We start from the raw sequence: 13694 nt of genomic DNA, 5'->3' as shown, positions 1-13694 counted from the left end.
ATGGTGGCCGCAGCCAGCAGGGGCAGGGAGGCCGGTGTTAAGCCGCCATCTCTGCAGCTGGCACCCTGGCTGACCTTGGTCCTCTCTCTCTCGGGTTCCTCTTACTAAGCAGTTCTGTATCTGCTCCGCAATTTAGCCTTCCCAGAAAGAAGAAACATGAGGGGATGTTTTCTTAGAGATAAGGACAGAAATTCTAGAATTTCTGTCTTCCCAGGAGGACTGCTCCTATTCCAAGCTCTGCCCTTGTTCCATTTTCCTAGAGGAATCCTGAAGTGGGCAGGTCAATGTGCGGAAGTGTGAATTTGGGGGAGAAGGGGTGGGGGCAGAGGAGGAAATGGATACTTCTCAGCAGCCTGCCCTAAACCACTTTCTTTTCATGACTGCTGTCCCCATCCCCCACCCCTCTGACTTAACAGCCCTAACCTGGGCTAGTTCTCCCAGAGATTCATGTACTACCCTCTGCCAAGCAATTCGTATCCTGTGTCACAAACGTCTTTTTTACTCAGTTATCTTTCCTACCTGACTCTAGGCTTGTTGAGGGTATTTTCCTGGCACCTAGCACAATGTTTGGGGCATATTAGACATTCAGTAATTGTTGAGTGAATAAGTGAATGAGTAAAAAGCTCTTTGAGGTAGGTATTATGGAAACCAAAGTTCCGAGAGGTTAAGTTACTTTCTCCAAGTCACACAGATGATAAATGGTGGGAGATGGTATTTGAACCCCTAGGTGCTCATAATTCAGGTAACTTCTGTGCCATGAGGAACCACCAGCCCTTGAACCTGCACATCTTGTTAATACCTTTCTAAACTGCACAGGATATGGCAACAGGGAAGTGGCAGTGAGGGCCAGCCCAAGAGCTGCAACCCAGGAACCACAGCCCTTCCTTCTTCTGGTAGTTCTGTCTGAATTCAACTCTCCTCCAAAGTGAATGGGGGAAGTTACGGTCTCCAGGAGCTCAGGGGCTCGAGCTGGAATCCTAGTACAGACCTGGAGTGACTCTGCATGCCCATTCTGCTGAGAAACTGCCTCGACTGGCTTAGGGCTCTTTGACAGGCATGATCGGAGCAGGACCCTCCTGGTAGAGTCCCCCAGCCCTACCTGCAGGCGCTGGGAGTGAGAGCTTGACACCGTTCTGGCTGTGCTAGGGTTTAGTATTAAATAGGTTCACACTTCGGGAAGATCAGTTCAGCCCGGGTTTCCCCTCTGAATCATGCTCATTAAAAAAAAAAAAAAAAAAAAAAAAAATCTCACAGAGCTCCGTCAGTATCGTAGGGCTCAGCAGAAACAAGCCGAGATTCCCTGAGACAAAGCAAAGGTTACTGGATGCAACAAGCAGGGTTTCTCAGCCTAACATTTCCTGCTTCTAAGTAAGAAAAGGCGTCCAGATGAACTAGAATAGTGCAATGGTCTGTGTCCTCCTGCAATTCATTTTCCACATACAGTTACTAGTAGCAATTTGGGTACTTCCGCTCCAAGAGACAAAAAATAAAATCAAGAGACAGTCTAGATGGATTGGTAGGGAAATTTTATGCTTTTTTTCCCCCCAATCAACAAATCTAAGCTGTAAGAAGCTCTCATGCCTCCCTCCTCCCTCTCTTTCTTTACAGACGTCTGGCCTTTAACGTGGACCTTTCTCCAACCTTCCTTATAGGAGCTACACTATCCCATCTCCGAGGCCACTACACACATATACATGGAGATGACCTCAAAATTAGTGGGAGCTTCCAACAAGCGAGTAGATATTCTGCTCTGCTGCTTTTGCTCATTTAACCAGTATTTATCACCCACCACGGGTCAGGCACTGCACTGCCAGCAGGCGTGCGCTAGAGAAGAAACAGAAGCCTCTGCACATTTTTGGGAGGGGACAGGGAGGCAAATAAGAGAACTGGACAGTGAGGAAGTCAGAGGGTAGCAGGTGCTGGGGAGGCTAGGACAGGGGCTGTCACTGTTTATCAAGCGGTCGGGGAGCCTTCACCGACGTGACAGCTGAGTGGATACCAGAAGGAAACTGGGGCAAAGCCGTACACTCATGTGAGGGAACACAAGAAGTGCAAAAACCCAAGGCACCATTTGTGTGTGTGTGTGTGCATGTGTGTGTGTGTTTGCTATGTTAGTGCAGAAAACGCTGAAGTTACCAGCGAATGATGGAATCTTATTTAGCCTTAAAGAGGAATGAAGTTCTGATTCATGCCACAACATGGATGAGCCTTGAATACATTATTCTAAATCGAAGAAGCCGAGCACAAAAGGCCACAAATTCTATGATTCCATTCATACGAAATGTCTGGAATAGGCAAGACCAGAGAGGAAAGTAGGTGCGTGGGGCTTGGGGAGAAATGGGGAGTAGTCAAGAGCTCCCTTGAGGCCTTTCCACTGTTTTGACTGGTAAATGCCCTACTCTGCGTTAACCATAAATCAGAAGATGCTCTTTGGTTAAAACGCAGTAAAACTAATTACTTAAAAGGAGCCAGCAGTCCAGGCTAAAGCCCCCTAATCCCAGGGCTGCCCCTTCTCCATAAGCAGCCCCCCACTGCCCCTGGTCGCATGGTCCTCCTATAGACCTCTCCTCTCGGGTGCCCTGGCGTGGGCTCTGTTGGAGCCAACTGACCGCTTTGGGCTGTCATGGCCGAGGCACCTCTGGGGGGGTGTTTTCCACCACCGCCATGTGAGCAACCTGGCCAGGGACTGGGTTTCAGATGGTTTTTCAACCCTCACAGCTCCAAGCAACAGCTCAATATGTGTCAGTAAAGATATCTACGTGCGCACGCCCGTGCACGGGCCATTCACTCAGCTGTGGTTCCTGACCCTTGTTACAGGCAGGGCTGGGGGCTGGTTTACGGTCCGGGAGGCCTGGAGAGATGGGCATCTGGAGCTCCCCTGGCTCTTTGACCTCCTAGTAAAAGGCCAGAACAGGGGCACCCATCACAAGGAGGCTGGGTCTGCTCTGGGTCCGCCCACGGACCACCCTCAGTGCCAGTGTACGCTTTCCAGGAAGGTTCTCAGGATTGGCGAGGAATCTTTCAAATCCCCATGAAGCATCAGAACACCTGTTGCGAATGCCAGAAGGACCTGGGTGCCGGGATCTCTGGGGTTGCCCCAGCTCTTAACTCAGCACAGTTGGTCAGGAGTCATGCCATCGGTGGGTGATACCACCACTGCAGAGCCAGAGCCACAGGATATGACAGTGACGTACTGGCCGCGACTTCACGGTGATCAACCTCATTAAAGTGAGTAGTGAGCAGGCCACCCAGTAAGACAGGCAAGAGCCAAACAAACAAAAGGGCCAAGAGCCCGTTTCACGGGTCACCACCCTGGTTCGAGAGGCCACCATGTGCCCTGGTTTGCTTGGGGCAGCCCGGGTTTGCCTGACGCTGGGGTATCATCATTAACCCGTGCTCTCTTCCATTCTCAAAAGTGTCCTGGTTTGGATATTAAAACCCTATGGTCACAAAAATAAATATATTCTATGATTCCAGTTATATGAGATCCCTAGAGGAATCAAATCCATAGAGAGGGAAGTAGAATGCTGGTTGCCAGGCGCTAGGGCTGGGGAATCATTGTTTCACGGAGACAGCTTCAGTTTTGCACAAAGAAAACGTTCTGGAGATGGGTTGCACAACAGTGGGAATGTACCTAAGATTTAACCACTTACCAGTGGTTCCAATGGTAAATTTTATGTTATGCATACTTTCACAATTAGACTTTTTTTTTTTTTTACATTTAAAAAGCATTACTGTTTACGTGACTCTGAAACCTCTCACCCTCCATTGGGGTATGAAGTGTTTAGGAAGGTGGAAACTGAGGGAGAATTTGAGAGGGAGAGAGGTGTGCTGTCAGCTTCCCTGACCCAGAGGGGGGGACTTGGAGGATGCCTTCTGCTAATCTAGTGAGAAAAGGTTCGCTAGGGTCGCCTGGAGAGCTTGACAGGTGTCTCCTGAAGTTAAGGGCCACCTAAGACTGCCCCTGGCTCCTGTTGACATCTAAGTCACGAGAAGTGGGCTGCTAGCTGCCCTCAGAGGAGCTGACGGGGAGAGAGAAAGTCCAGCTGGGAGAGGGGGCAGGATTTACCTTTAGACCAAGTTTGGAATTTTGGTTGTTATCAAGGACTGGACACTCATTTCTTAATAAAATTAACTTTGCTGCTTCAAGTGACTGCATGACTCCGTATTACCTGGGAGTGATCAGAGAAGTCATGGGCTGTCTGCGTTTCCATCTAGGGAAGAACGCTTTTAAAAGAACAGTGGGAGATACAAGAAATGTGCCTTTTTGAGTCCCAGGTGGTCGATGTTCTTGTTAACCTGGCCAAGTCTTTGGTTTTTAAGCCAGAGAAAACCCATCAACGCTTAAGCTACTACTGGCCCAGGGCTCACTGGAGTGGGCGAGGATACTGGAGGCGCCTCTACTCAGGACTGGGATCCAGCAACAGTGCTGGGTTTTGATTTGAATCTTCGGATTGCACCCAGAGTCGATGGGGCGCCCCAAGTAGCGGGAGTCTGTTTCTGTGAGTTATTTAGAAGCTCGTCAGTCTCAAGGCGGGTGCTGGCCTGGCTGACTGGGTGTTTATTTGCATGTGATAAATACAGACTGTTGAGTTTGACCCCTACTCTCCCCCCAGTCAACGTGGCTGTTCATATGGCCATCCTAGGGCTGTCCACACGAGGACGAGGTCCGGCTGCGGGCGGGGGATGAGCCCCGGGACACCTCACGCCCCACACAAGGGACAGAGGCCTCAGCTGGGGGGGCGGGGCTGGAAACTGTTTTTGTTTTGTTTGCGGTACGCAGGCCTCTCACTGCTGTGGCCTCTCCCGTTGCGGAGCACAGGCTCCGGACGCGCAGGCTCAGTGGCCATGGCTCATGGGCCCAGCCGCTCCGCAGCATGTGGGATCTTCCCAGACCGGGGCACGAACCCGTGTCCCCTGCATCGCCCGACGGACTCTCAGCCACTGCGCCACCACGGAAGCCCCTGGAAACTATTCTTGGTTGTCTGCTCAGATCTAGCTGCCACTTCGGCTAACGCGAACAACAGTCAAAGACAGACAGGGATTTACCCAGTTAGAAACTGGCATTTTCTCCCTCTACCATTTTCTTCTGGGAAAGTGTTGCTTTTCACTCTTCCTTTTAGGAAGGACTCCCTTCTGGCTTTACAATGAGCTTGCCCCTTGCTTCATCCTCCTCCCCTGTTTCTCCTTTCCTGCTTCTCTCAACCTCAAAATTCCCCAGCACCTGTATCATTGCCTTGTTGATGAGGAAACAGACCCAGCGATGTGACTCAGCTTGCAGACTAAAGCTAAAACTGAGGGACCACCAGGCCAGATATCTTCCCACCAGATGTAACAGTAGGAGGTGGGCGCAGGAACGGAGCAGCCAAAGGGTGAGGCCAGTCCGGAGATTAACCCTTGCAAGCAGAGAGCATTTGGGTGAATTCTTCAGAGTATAGTGTACCCCCTCTAAGAGCTACCTCCAAACACGCCAGCCCAGGAGAGAGCTGGACCTGCCTCTTAAAGGGAGAGTTGCATTTCTCTCCTCTCGTACCTCCCCAGAGAAATGACTCTCACGTTATAGCTTCTACGGATTATCCACCTGGATGGAGACATGCTTCTATTTTCTGCTCACAGGCATCATTTTCAAAAGGGCCAGTCTGACACCAGCACAAGTATTATGGAGACAGTTTCAACAAGGATACAAGCTGGTGTCCTTGGAGGGCTGGCTTACTCAGAACCAGGCTTGGAAACGGCCTCCAGAAGAACCTGTGGGAACCAAGGGACCCTGGGTTCCCAGATCCAGTGACCAAGGAAAAAAATCAATCCTCTTAACAAAGGGATGCTGTTTGCTCTTTGTGGTGGTCCTGCCTCTTGTGTTCAGCATAAAAGAGACTGCAGCGATATTTGCTATGTCAAGGGCAACAGCGCTTTTATCTTGGGGAACAGGCAACTCTTTGAGATGTAAACATGTTCAAGATGAAGATAATTATACTGTTTCTCGTGTTTTAGAGTCTCCATTTCACAGACATAAAAACAGAGGCCCAGAGAGGCTAAATCACAACTCTGAACACCCTGGGAGTGAGTGAATAGCCCTCAAATTCCTCCTTGGTTGAGATTTTGAGATTTATTTTGGGCCTTTAAGTGGATATGGAGGCCACTGGCTTGTAAAACATCTTTTTTTAAAGGCTTAACTGTTACAAGAAGGAATTTGATTTTAACTCAGACTACACTCTCTTAACGACAAAACAACAAAGTAGGATCACAAAGAAAGTTCCTGTTACCTGTGTGTGGAGCAGTGATCCTCAAACTCTGTAGCCTGTCTTCAGATCACCTCAAGGGCTTGTGAAAACACACACTGCCGAGTCCCGGCCTCTGAATTTCTGAGTCTGGACGTCTCAGGTGTGGACCTGGAGTTTGCAGATCTAACGTGCTCCCAGACCACGTAGCGGCTGGTGGTCCGAGGGCCACACTGGGGGGAACCACTGCAGGAAAAGCTACTGCATCGACCAGCCTCTCCTTCAGAACTGAAGGATTTATCCTCTCTCAGGGAATTGCCCTCAGCTGTGGAGAGCCGTCTTACCCAAGGTCACAGCCCCACGCCTGTGGCTCACCTGTATCTAATAATTGGTTGACGCTGGGCTAAGGCGATGGGTCTGATGATTGACCGCCCATTGTTACAGCTTCACAGCTTTCCCTAAGGTTGTATCACAGCTCAGCTTCTCCCTCTGCCAGGTCCTGTCTCCTTCCCTTTGCTCACTGCTGTTAATTCCAGACCACTTCCCAATCAATACACTTCCTTGCGAGAATCCCTAACTGCTTCCCAAGGGATGCAACACTCAGAGTAGAGTCCCTTAAAGTCACCTCCTTGGCAAGCCCACCCCTGACCATCCCCCTCTTCCTTACTGATTGGTTATCTTCATAGAATTCAATACTCTGACACTCTACGTTATAGATTTACCTAATGCTATCGTTTGACCGTCTTTCCCACTAGACTCTAAGGTCTTTGAGGGCAGGGACCCGTCTCTTTTGTTCACTGTAACACCTGCAGGGCCTCAAGCAGGGCCTTGGCTTACGATAGGCAGTTGGTAATTCTCCTACGGGGTCCGTTTTATTGGAGAGGATTTCACATTCAACACCTTCTACTGGAGTTCTAAAGCTCTAGCTCAGCGCTTTCAGGGGACTGCAATTCTTGGATGGGAGGAGACACTGGGATTCCTGTTCCAAAGAGAGAGAACTCAGCCATGCCTAATACATGTGCTTTGAGAAGAGGATGTCTATTGCCTACTGACGCTTTGAGAAGAGCGTCTCAGTCTTCCTAGAATACAACTGCTTTTTTCTTTCTTGGGGAGTTATTTTAAGATGGCAGACGCTGGTGACTCTCTCTGCCCCCCTCCCCTGCCCTGCACCCTAGCATCCCTCCGGCAGGCCTGCCCCTCAGCTTTGAGGCTGGCTCCCCTTGGTGACCCATGGCCAGGGCCTGTCACCCACAGGCATGGAACCCTTCCTGGTCCTCTCAGCGCTGAGTGAGGTCTGAAGGAGGCAACAGAGAAGCCCTTTGATCTGACGATGAAAAAGCAAAGGCTGCAAAATGCTAAAAGTAGTCCATGGAGCCCTTCCTCCCCGGAGAGCCCAGGGTGCGGTTTCCCAGGGGAATACAGATAACGGAATGAGGGAGGCACCCGCCCAGGGCCTGCCGAGGCAGAGGGCCCAGCAGCCCGAGGATGAGTCAAGTGCATCCAAACAGAAGCTGAAAAATAAGTTGGCAAAGCACTTAATGGCGTGCTTATCACGCTGAATAATTCAGCAGGCTGACTGCGCTGGGAGTCGGTTCACAGTTAATGGAGTATTTCCTGTAAATATTATTTTCTCTTCCTGTTTCATCATCTCATCCAGTTCAAAAATCTTTACTAATCTGGGGAGGTGACAGGAATGCATCAATTCTCTGAGCTAATGCCCCCAATTCTGAAATACTCTTAGGAACCATAGGAAGCTACATTGGCTGCTCTGGGGAAAGGGGCGACCATTTACTCTGGTTCCTTCTCCTAATGTCTCAGAGGGGAGCCCTCTGTGCTCGTAATTGCGCACCTAAGTGAACATAAAAGCGTTCCTAATTGCACATCAAATAAATAAGTAAATGCTGTCTGCTGAATACGTAACGAAGACCAGCACTGCCATCCTTCCCCCCATGGAGAGATTTCATTAAACATAGGCTGGCGAATGGGCTACAGCTGTAAATGATGGTTTACAGGTATTCAACATGCCTTCTAGGGAGGTTTTTTTGGAGTTACGTGTTGCACACTGTTCGTTCTTGAATGCGTATATTCTCTGACACAGCCTGCAGGACGGATCTTTCTCCTAACTCTTCCTGGCACCCCATTCGGAAAGCGTTTTCTGTTGTAAATGATAATGTTTTCTCATGATTCGATGGCTGGTCTGGCCACAGGTCTGGAAAGTGCAAATTCCAGCAGGCGGACAGAGAAAGCAGCTCAGCTTGGCACTGCTGGGGGTTGAGTCTTGAGTGTGGGAGAGGCTAATCGTCCAAAGCCTTTGCTCCTGGTGCCACAAAGAAGAGGCAGATTGTCCCAGAGAGCAGAGCTTTCGGACGTTTCCAGGCTCTGATCTAAGGAATGCAAGGTCCTCCTCTAAAAGAGGGAGCCCTTTGTGATCGATTACGTCCAGCTTTATTTATCTCTGCCCCATCTGATCCCGGTTCTGCAGGAGTTAATAAGCAATGCCTTTTCAGTACATATCATTTGATTTTCACTCAAATGTTCTTGGGGAAGAAGAAACACTCTTGCTTGTACTAACACAACTATCTGAGACTGATGGTGCCAGCTGATCTGCGGCGTCCCCACTGACGGTCACTTTATGTAGCTGGCTTTTGCCCTGTTTTGATGCGTGGGTGTCTTTCCTTGGCCATAAATGCAACCTAAGACGAAGCTTGGGATTTACTTCAAGTTCCCAGATGCTGGTCTGACAACGTTTCATGATTCCCTGAATCATGCCAACAGGACAGTACCTGGTGGAATAAAGGACCTCTCACCTGTGAAGAGCTCCGTTCCTACACACGCAAACACACGCTAAAAGGGAATGTGATACCCAGGTGAAAACAGGGTAAGATCATCTATGTAGCTGCAAGGTTTTTCTTTCATTTTTTCACCACTGTGACCCTCTTTGCACGTTTCTCACCATTGTTAAACCCAGACAGTTAGACATGTAAATACCGCCATTCCTGTACTCTTGATACCTCACTCACAAACGGTGCCTAAAATTATCACCCCAGAATCATGGGGAAGAAGAGAGGCATGTTTTGCAGTGTGATCAGTATTTTAGTAGGAACAAGAGAGCAGAAGTGGGGAGGCAGGCAGAGTGAGAGGGAAACCATCACTGGGTGAAGGAGGGAAATAGGAGGATTTAGTGAGAGCTGATAGGGGGATAGTTAATAACTTATAAAAATTCTGCAATCTGTCCTTGGATACTGTTTGGGACTCTGTCTGATCCTTTAAAAGAGCTCATCTACACAAGCAAGGGCCACTATCCTGGTGTATGTGGATGTACTGTATATTTTAACTGTTTTTAGCCCTATGTGTGGGATTTTTAGGGATTTGGGGGGATATTCTTGCACACATCATTCCGAAATACTTCTGAAATTGGCCTTGAGCTTCTGAACATACACAAAACCCAAAACACCCTCTTTGGGTGTCCACACGTGTCTCGCTGTTCCTGACACATGTGCCCTGAGAGCAAAGAAGCTGTTGTTTTTGTTTTTCTCTCTAACATCAGCAGCTTGCATTTTTGGACTGTGCTTCTGCAAGGCCAGGCATCTGTTTAGAAGATCCAGGTAGCAGATAGGGGTGCGTGATTGGGAGGGGCCTAGAATGTTCTCCCTGCTCCATGGGTGAGGGACCCTGTGCTTTACTCCATCTCCCCCAAAGCCCCCAGGGCTTCAGAGTGAGGATTAAGCAATTTAGCGTAGACTCTGCCACCAGAGTGGCAAACTGCACCCCAACCGGGGAACTTGGAACAGCTACGGCGCCGCCCATTTCTGGGCAGTCATCGGCTACCCACCCCTCCTTTTTGGTGGTCCACGTGGAAGCACTTGAGTGCATTCTCATAGGAGACTGCTGAGCGCCGCCTGCTGCATGCATTATTTGCTGATGCTCTTGTAGCTGTGGAGGCCAGACAATACCTCCAGGCCCCCCGACGGCAAGGGAGCAGCTCACCCTGCCCCTGCCTCTACTTGAATGTTGGCTCTTAGCATGGTGGTACCATGTGACATAGCTGCTGTAACTGGGTCAGAGTGTCAGGGAGGCCTGTGCCTGGGCTGGAGGTGCAGCTGTTGCTACAAAAGGGCCTTCAGGTGCCCAGAACTGGGCGTCACTCCCAGTTTCCCGAGCATTGCCGGGGTCCCGGGTGCCAAGCTCTGCCTGGCCCCTTTTGCAAGGGTGTGGTGCCGCCTGGAGGGTCACCCATCACTCGGGGCCGGCCCGGACTTGAGCCCTGTGTCCAACTCCTAGAGTGCAGAGGCCCTGCCGGACACACCTGCTGCGCCTGGCTGACCCTCCCCGAGTCCGAGTTCGGAAAGGAGGCCCGCGGCGGTGGTTCTCAACTCTGGCCGCACATCGGAATCAGCTGGGAGGCTTTCTAGACGGTCAGCGGCCGGGTCAGAGATGGAGGAGGGTGGGACCAGGGGAGACTGGGGCATCTCTTCATCCTGACAGTTTCACGTGAGTTTCTGGTTTTTAGCTGAAGACAGACTGGGGCACTCGTATGTGGATGTGCACCAGTGGTCACTACCATGTTCCTGCGTCTCTTTAGATTCACAGGTCCGGAGCCAGGGAGCGTGCCCTGTGCACTCAGGGACTCACAGGTGCCTTACACAAAACAGGGACGGCCTTCTTATGAAGGTGATGACACTGGCTGTGAGCAGAAAGAACAGATGCCCTGCATCCTTCCCCCTGCAGCTGGGACCCCTTACCTACGGCTCAGATTAAGTCTTTAGGGCCCATGGCAGGTCTCAGCAGAGGCGGATACCCCTTGGGCTAATGAAACTTTGGGTCTCTTCCCCTCATGGGTCCCTCCCCTCCCCTCCCTCCGTCCTTCCTTCCTTCCTTTATTCTGCGCCAGGCGGCTTGTGGGATCTTAGTACCCCGACCAGGGATTGAACCCCAGCCCTTGACAGTGAAAGCTGTATGTCCTAACCACTGGACCACCAGGGAATTCCCGTCATAGGCTTTTCAAAGGCCCGTTCTTAATTTTATATGTAGATTGCACATTCATTTCCTAAAGATGGCTCCCCAAGTTACAGAAGGGTCAGGGTGTCCTGGTCCCAGCCCTGCCCTTCTGCCTCACAGGGAATGTCACGATGGGGAAGTGAAATCCACTCACAGCTACTGTAATTTTTCCAGTGTGCCGAGTGCCTGTCCCGTTTCTCTCTCTGTTCAGTCTCTGGTTCGAAATTCTTGATACTGTCGAGCTCCAACTGAATACCCACTGCCTATTTGCCACCACTACCTGGACGTCCCATCAGCCCAAAACTCGGCATGTCCTAAACTGAACTTCTCTCCCCTTCTCTTATATCCCAGGCTTTGGTCAATCAGGAAGTTGTTCTAGATTCTCCTGCTGCTCCAACTTCCACCCTGTCGCTTTCCGCCATTGTTCAGTCACATCACCTTCTAGACATCTCACTTCCAAGTCCCCTTCTCTATCCCCGGTACGGACAGCCACCCCCGAGACACGCCACCAGCTCTGGCCTACACTAATGTAACGATGTCCCGGTTTGCAAGTCTTGCCCTGTATCGCTCCACTCATCCTCCACCAGGTAGGTACCAGAACGATGTTTCTCTGACTACGAAGGTCTGATGTGGTCGCGCCTCTGTCTCGAAGATGAAATCCTCATAGCAAACCCTGAGGATTCTGTTTGCTGGGGCCCCATGAGCCTGCTCTCTGGCTCCTCTCCCACGACGTCCAGCCCCAGCGGTGCTGTGTGCTTCTCCATCACGCCACGCTGTTCTCCTTCACGGCGCTTGCGTGCACACCTGTGTGCATCCTTACCCCGTTAGTCCATCTGCAAAAGCTCTGTCCACCCTTTAACACTCAGCTCCTACTTTGCTGTCTGTGAAGACGTTTCTCCTTAAGCCCAGCTGATGACTCTCTCCTTTAATTCACCACCAACCCTCACACAGGCCTCTCTTATCTGTAAGATGCAATCACCACACCCCTGTCCCTGATCCCCTGCGCAGGTCCTGAAGACCTGATGTGTGTCTTAATTATCTCAGCACCTGGCGGTCTGCCTTGCATATAACAGGTACGCAATAAACATTTTTGAATGAATGACTAATGACTCTGATGGCTTGGTTGTCCCTCAATTAGCAAGAGACTTGAGAATCCCAACTACTTCCTTAGAGGCCACAGAAGCGTGCGTTATTTTAAAGAGCAACTCAGTTTGAATAGAGGCAATATCGGAATAAATGTGTTGACCTTTTAACATTTTTAATCCACTGACCTGCATGAATTCAACCAATGAGAGTCAATTCTCTTATTCAAAGGCTGATTATTTACATGTTGCACTTCCTACTTTTCCATATTTTGAAGTCCGTTTTGGAGACTGACAAGAACAGTTACCATTTATTAAGCCCTTGTGCTGTGTCACACCCTGCGTTTTGCATATATCACATACATCAAGCGCTACCTCATTACCTCTAAAATCTTCATTAGCACCTCAATTAGAGAAACAAAGCGAGCTTAAACATATTAATAAATGAAACTGAACACATACCGATACGTGTAAGCACGTTTTTCAAAAACATTCAGAGGGAGAGAAGAATTCAACTGTGGGATTTTAATGAACTCCACTGTAGACCCCAATCGTCCAAGCTGGCCTTGGTCTCCACCAGTGTGGGCAGCCAAGAGCTGGATACATTGTAACCAGGACTGGGTTAAACGATCCAGGAGTATCCTTGGCTCTTGCAGCAGAAAAAAATGGCCAAGCAAGTTGGAGAGGGGACGGTGGATGTAAGAAGAAGGAAGGAGTAAAGAGAGAAGAAAAAGCACAGAAACTTACAAAGGTCATAAGGGAAAGAGGCAGAGAGGAAACAGAAAGAGAGCGTGGAAGAAGTACAGACCCAGTGACTGAGAAAAACAAAGAGGGAGAAAATAAGAACGCAGAGTCCAAATCACGTCCTACAGCAGGAAACTGGAGGGGTTTTGGAAACAGTCACGAAACAATGGTCCCCGAAACAGCCAGATTCCTACTGAACTGTCCCCAAGGAAGAATCCCTCCATCATATGCTCAAGATCTTAACTGAGTGACTCATCAACTGAGTGAAAATCCTCCTCAACACAGGGCCATTTTTTTTTCTATCAATTTACTAAAGAAACTGGCTGAAGGCAGATGTTAACTGGATAGACTACAATAAGCTCGGATATGTAGTGTGGATTTCAATCCTGTTCGTGGATAAAGAAGCTTGGAAGGCATTATGCAATAACATAATGACCCTATATTGCTTTCTCCCTCCGAAAGCAAGTGTGGTTTTGATAAACTTTTAATATGTATTTCAGGGTCTGAAGCGCATACCGTCTCCCCATTTTTCTCTGCCGGAGGAGTTGAATGACAGCTCTCACCTCAGAGGTATTTTTCCATTATAATTTTTCAATTTGTTCTGGTCTAAAAAATGTGTGGAAACGAAAACAGAGAAAATTCAAGCCCTGTG

At 49.6% G+C, this 13694-nt stretch overlaps 1 protein-coding gene across 2 annotated transcripts in view; it reads right to left on the bottom strand.

Moving 5' to 3' along the window:
* The window catches only part of FRMD4A (FERM domain containing 4A), a 623578-nt gene that overhangs the window by 74333 nt on the left and 535551 nt on the right, over positions 1 to 13694 (bottom strand). The gene's annotated exons all lie outside the window — the stretch shown is intronic.

Source organism: Delphinapterus leucas, chromosome 2 (genome assembly GCF_059928025.1).
Source record: "Delphinapterus leucas isolate spDelLeu-1000000601 "Yukka" chromosome 2, BTC_Dleu_Yukka2, whole genome shotgun sequence".
Taxonomy (NCBI): domain Eukaryota; kingdom Metazoa; phylum Chordata; class Mammalia; order Artiodactyla; family Monodontidae; genus Delphinapterus; species Delphinapterus leucas.
Note: the sequence above shows the minus strand (reverse complement) of the source record. Positions and strands in the feature narration are given on the sequence as shown.